Consider the following 7285-nt stretch of genomic DNA (forward strand, 5'->3'; position numbering starts at 1 on the left):
TTTGTTCTTAGTAGATTTGGCATATTTTAGATGTATTATATTTTTTTTGTGATGTTTTGTGTGGTTTAACTAGGAGGAAAAATGAGTACCTAAGACGGTTGATGTATTTATTTGATCGTTCTTAAAGTGTTTTTGAGAAAAATAATATCCCTCTAAAAAATGTGTTTTAAAATTGTATAATGTGTATATATATATATATATATAGGTGTGTGACCATTATGAATCTTGTTATGGCATTAGGATTAGGGAAATAATAATCATAGCTAACATTTGCATGAACCAAATAGGTAGCAGCTTGTGATGCAACCATGTGACGTGTGTATGAGATGCTTACTTAGTTCTCTTCATGAATTGACTCCAAAATTTCCCTAGTTAATCTTTCCTAGGCTGTAGTGTATTTGATTAGGAAAGGATCATAGGTCATTCTTGAAATCAATCGACTTTTAGCCTAAATGACCTTCCTAATGAGAATAAGTATCCGTTGATCCTTGCTTTGATTTTAAATAAAGCTATTTTTTTAAACCTTTCACCTTCCCATTTTAGTTACAATGAACCTATTTTTGCCCTCTTCCTTCTTGGACATTGTGGCTATATTAAGGGTGCATGATTAGAAATGGGTATGAAGAAGGGCATAAATTTTTAAAAAGGAAAGTAGGGTTTGGTGTGGTAAAAAAATAAAAAATTAAAAAAGAAAAGAAAAGAGAAAGAGAAAAAGAGAAAGAATAAAAGAAACTGCACCTAGTTTGAATGATCAACAATAAAATAAAAAAAGGGAGCAAAAAGGGTGGAATAAAAGAAAAGTTGGTTGATAAATGGACCCCTAAAGTAATTGTAGCTCCAAAGAGGCTTAGTCACTAAATTTCCATATGTAACATACCATCCCCCAAGCGTTCGTTTCAAGTTAAGTAGATTCCTATAGTAATCTTAACCTGATTGTTTGAAAGCTAAGGTAAAGAAAATAAGGGCAAGCCTATGGTATTCGATGCACATTATTGGAACTTCTTTGTGAGTGTGAGTGTCTCATGATCGTCCTTGCATTTCCACATATTATCCTATAGAGTGAGTGGGATTTCTTTGTTGTGAGGGCGCATGGGTTATGTTGCTATCTGCTTATTTGTTTGGGTATTGTGACTTGTATATACGCATGATTTTTTGTTGTTAATGTAATTCCATAGCTTGATTAATTTCTTTCAAATTATTTTTCCTCATAGATCCTCATAGACTATTTTGAAAAGGTAAAAGAAGGAGGAGTGATGTTCTTGATCTTAAATTTGAAATTGACGATCATAGGTATCTTAGGTTTCTCATGGTTAAGCATCTTTATATTATTTTATTGTGTTTTTGTTACCTGAGGACATGTAAATGTTCTAAGTTGAGGGTGATGATGTGCCATGGTTTTATGGCACTTTCGATGCTTAAAACTAGAAAATATGCAAGTACTTAGGCTTATTTTGGTAGATATGATATGTTTTTATGTCTATTTTTCAGGAAACTAGGTTCTTTGAGCTAAATAGAATAAAAGAAGTTGAAAGATAAATTTTTGGTCACTGTAAAGCCCCGGGATCACCCCCTGAATTTCAGACGGTGCTTAGGACTATGAATAGCCCCACGCTAACTCATGATATCTATTACATGAAAAGTGAACTAACATGTATAGTGACTGAATTTAAGAAATTCCATATCTTAATATAAATCTTTAACGTTGTAAACCTTAAACAAACTCTTTGAACTTAGAACATACACAATCTGACAAGCCACTATTGCTAACTAGAGAGACACTGGGGCAGACCCCAGCTGGCTCAAACATAAACGAAAATCAAAGATATATAATAACTTTCAACAATAAATGGTCTGATAAATTAGGTCCTCGAACTATGAGGATTCACCAAAAGTTGAGATGTAGGAGATGATGCTCGTGATCAATTGAACTGCTTGAAATGAGAACCAGAACCTATATTGTAATAATGTAGATCAGTAATTTTGGAATGTACTGAGTATGTGGGGGTGAATGAATAAGTAAAACAAAAACTGAATATATATGTATACTTTCTTTACTTTAAATCATAATCAAGATGAACACTTGTGGATTACATGTCTTATCTTTAGATCAAAGGATAAAGTCTTCTTGAATCATTCTATATTGCATATGAATGGAGTTTAAAAGCTTAAACTTTCTTGTATATTTAGTGCTTCTTCTTAAACCTTTAAACTCTTACTTCCTTTAATAGAACCTATAATAAAATATCAGTATCAATACCCATATAGAAATCTTTCATTATAATCCAAATCAAGGTAATGGAATTCAAATCACAATATCAATCCTAAATTTCAAAACATGGAGAAATGTAACCTTTATGCGTTTTTATCCTTTAAATCACAAATATAAGGGTATACTTCAATATATGAGAATTTGAGGGATGAAACCTAAAGTGAAACATGTAAATTGAATCTGAAAAATCATGCTTTTTAGGAAAAAGATTGGAAGATTAACCTTGGTCAAAACCTCTCATACCTCGAATTGCTTAACCTGTGAAGAGGACTTATAGTTTGAGACTTGAGAGATAACTTGGTAAGAGAAACCCTAATCTTGTTGTTCTTGAAGATTTGAGGAGAAAATATGTTGTCAAACGACTAAATAATAGAGGAAAATAACTCCTCTCTTTAATTATAAGTAGTGGATTAGGAGTTATAAGAGGGGAAAAGTCCAAAAGGTCCCTTAACTGAACTTACAGAAATTTGATCGCCAGTTATCACGAGTCAATTTATGACTTGTAAGATAAGGTTACAACTTGGCCTAATAACTTATAAGCTTGGTAGTGGAAGGGGTTGCTAACATATTGGTCAACATATGAGTCAAATCTTATGAATCATCACATAGCCATACACCTTGTATCATCCTCTCGTAGGTTGGACAAAGACTTAGGGGTCCTATACTGTTACCCTCATGACTTCACTTCATATGACTCGTAACATCCTATGGTGATTCCTATGGTTAAATCATAACTACAACATACTCCAACTACTCTACACTACTGTAGCTTGGACTTATAACTTATGACTCGTAAGGTGTATACACGACTTAAGGGGATGAGTTGTAAGTTGCAGACTGGCTTTAAGACACAGGCTGTTATAATATATCTCCATTGGAAACATTCATCCTCGAATGAGATCCATTTAGGATTTGGATTTGGAAAAGAATCACCACCTCTATACCAAACGTACTACGAAGATTATATCTGTCATATAGATTTAATTACTTATAACGTAAGATACGACTTAAGATTATTTAAACTAATGTAAAAAGAAAGTGTTTTAGCTGAAAATAACTATTTACATTTGGTAGGAACTGAGTTGGAAGAAAATAGATGAAGATACTTGGTCTTCATGTCTGAGGATGAAAAGCGGTACTAAGCTTAACCTTTCTACTAAGGCCTTTCTGAAACGACTGCCAAAACTGTGATGTGAATTGCGTGCCTTTGTCTAAAATAATGGATAAAGGTATCCCATAAAGCCTTACTAACTCATGAATTTACATCTTGGCATAATCTTTCACTATATATGAAGTCTTAATTGGTAGGAAATGGGATGATTTAGTCATTCGATCTACTATGACCCAAATTGAATCTTGCTGGAGGCTTGTACAAGGCAATCCTATGATGAAATCCATATTCACTACTTCCCACTTCCAGGTAGGGATGCTGATCCCCTATAGTATACCACGTGGTCTCTGGTGTTCAACTTTAACTTGTTGGCAGTTGGGACACTTGGCCACAAACTCTACTATGTCCCTCTTAATACCATTCCACCAATAAATTTCTCACAAATCACGGTACATCTTGGTAGCACCAAGATGAATAGAATAATTCAAACCATGAACCTCGACTAGTATCCTTTCCCTCAATATGCCTACATTGGTAACACAAATCCTAACTTAATAGTGAAGTACACTATATCCCCCTTGAGATAAAACCTCAACTTTTTGTTGCTTGACTGCTTTTAATATTTTTTTAAGTATGGGATCGCCACACTGCTGCTCCTTCACTTCTACTACCAAAGATGATTCTAAACTGTTCTGAACTACTACTCCACCATCATTACTGTCGAGAAAACAAACTTCCAAATGGGATAATCTATGCACTTCTTTGGCCAATTCCCGTTCTTTCTCTTTCACATGTGACACACTACCTATAAACAACCTACTCAGAGCATCTACCACCACATTGGCCTTACCTGAATGATAAAGTATATTCATGTCATAATTTTTCAACAACTCTAACCACCTTCTTTGACAAAGATTTAAGTCTCACTAAGAAAATGCATACTGAAAACTCTTATGGTCAGTGAAGACATCAACATGCATACCATAGAGGTAGTACCTCTAATTTTTCAAGGCAAATACCACGACAACTAACTCCATTTCATGAGTTATGTAATTCATTTTGTGATCCTTAAGTAGCCAGGATGCATAGGATATCAGTTTGCAGAGAAAAAGTATGGGTAGTTGGTCCGCATGTCTGCTTCTACCTACCAAGTAGCTCCTTCAACGTACTGATTTTGACAAATAACTTTGACTAGAGGAACTTCTTTGTTCCTTAGTGTGCGAATTTAATAGTCAAGGATTTCGACTAGAATCTCTTCATAAAAGAGGTTGTTCTGAAAATCTATACCCTCTATAGAGACTATAACTGTTTGGTCACCTATTCATTTCTTAAGCAAGGAGACATAGAAAACTGGATTCATTGAAGCCAAATCTGAAGGCAAGTCAAGCTCGTAAGTTACCTTTCTGAAATAGTTGAGAATTAGGTAAAGACCGACATATCAGGGACTAAGTTTTCCCTTATTGCCAAACCTCTTCACTCCTTTCATAAAATCACTAATCTCAAACTCAGGATCCTTTCTGCGTATATCTGTGTATGACTTCTATTGGCTTTAAGCTATCATAAGCCTTTCCCTAATCAACTGAACTTTCTCTAAGGCATCAAATACCAAGTCAGGCCCTACCACTATGTCCTCACCTACTTCAAACCAACCAATGAGAGATCTACACCTCCTCCCATAGAGCTCCTTAAATAGAGCGTCTGAATGTTGGAATGATAGTTGTTGTTATATGTGAATTCAATCATAGAAAAATGGTCATCCCAACTACCTTTAATGTCTATCGCACATGCTCTTATCATATCTTTTAAAGTGTAAGTAGTCCTTTCTACTTGACCATCTGTCTGAGGATGAAAGGATGTACTCAGGTGAACTCAGGTACCAAGACCCTTTTGGAATGCATTCTAGAAAAGTGAGGTATACTGGGTACCTCTATCTGAGATAATGGACAGCAGAACACCATGCAAACTAACCAACTCCCTGATATAAAGTTTGGCATGATTCCCGGCTGAATAAGAGGTATGGACTGGTAGAAAATGAGCTGATTTGGTCATTATATCTACAATAACCCAAATTGAATCATGTTGATGACGAGTACAAGGAAAACCCATCACAAAGTCCATGTTCACTTTTTCCAATTTCTAGGTGTGAATATTGAACTCCTGCATGGACCCACTAGGCTTCTGATGCCCAATCTTAACCTGTTGACATATTGAGCACTTAGTCACAAACTCTGCAATATCTTTTTTAATCCTACACTACTAATAGATCTCCTGCAAATCACGGTACATCTTAATGGCCCCTGGACGAATAGAGTAATGCACACCATGAGCTTCTGCGAGAATTTTCTATCTCAAGTCATCTATACCTAGCATAAATAAATGACACTGACAACACAACACACCATCTCCCCTTTATGAGAAAATCTCTACCATCTGATCTCTGACTGATTTCTTCAACTTGAATAGACAGGGATCACTATCCTGCTTTTCCTTTACCTCAAAAACCAGGGATGATTCTAAACTACTCTGCACCCACACACTACCTTCTACTGAATCGACTAAGCAAACACCTAGTCAGTCAAGCTAAAGAACTTCCTGAACTAACTTCTTCTATCCATCCTCCATATGTGCAATACTCTCCATAGACATCCTATTGAGAGCACAACCATTACATTGGCTTTACCAGGATGATACAGGACGCTCATGTCGTAGTCTTTTAAAACTCCAACCACCTTCTCTGACGAAGGTTTAAATCTTTCTGAGAGAAGACATACTGTAGGCTCTTATGGTCAATAAACACATCAACGTGCACCCTATACAAATAGTGCCTCCAAATCTTTAAGGCAAATACTACTGCTGCTAACTCAAGATCATGAGTAGGATAGCTCATTTCATGGGGCTTAAGCTATCTAGAGGCGTAGGCTATAGCCTTACCTCTCGACATAAAAACACTCCAAACCAACTCTAAAGGTATCATAATGTACCATAAACCCATTTGAACCATCTGGTAGGGTCAAAACTGGAGCTGTAGTAAGTCGAGTCTTCAACTCCTAAAAACTTTTTTCATAAAAACCTGACCATTGGAATTTTACTTTATTATGAGTCAATATGGACATAGGGGATACAATAGGTGAAAATCACTCAATAAATCATTGGTAATAGCAATTCAAGCCCAAGAAACTTCTCATATCTGATAGAGAGATGGTTGTAGGCTAGTTTCTCACTACTTTATTCTTTTGGGGATCAACTCTAAGGCCATCACCTGAAATGATATGGCCAAGAAAAACTATAGAACTTATCCAAAATTAGGACTTACTGAATTGGAAAATATTTGATGGTTTCTGAGAGTGTGTAGTACTATTCTGAGATAGTCTGTATAATTATGCTCACTACAAGAGTAGACAAGAATGTTATCTATGAAGACTATGATGAATATGTCCAAGTACTGCTTGAACACATGATTCATCAAGTCCATGAAAGCTGCTGTGGCATTGGTAAAACCAAATGACATGACTAAGAATTTGAAGTGCATACTTGTAATAGCCCACAAAATTTTTTGTTGAAATTTGGTGCGCAAACGTGTTAGGTTCTATCTTCTAGAATGAATTATAAATTTTTCGTGTGGAATATCTTAGATTATGACCCACCATTGCGTAGAATATCGAATAAGATTTCCAACGATATATGGATCCTTCAAAACGGACACCCGAGCGACGAGTTATGAACATTCCGATCGAACCGTGAATAATAGTGAACACTAAAATGTGTAGGAAAAAGTACTGAGGCCTGGTGTATTTTTGCTTCAAATTTAAATGATCATAACTCCTTGTACATAATGATCTGGGTGATCTACTATATATAAACGGAAATATCTTTGAGTCCTCTTTCCAATGAAATTGGTTTCATCA

Source organism: Capsicum annuum, unplaced genomic scaffold (assembly GCF_002878395.1).
Source record: "Capsicum annuum cultivar UCD-10X-F1 unplaced genomic scaffold, UCD10Xv1.1 ctg4692, whole genome shotgun sequence".
NCBI classification, from domain to species: domain Eukaryota; kingdom Viridiplantae; phylum Streptophyta; class Magnoliopsida; order Solanales; family Solanaceae; genus Capsicum; species Capsicum annuum.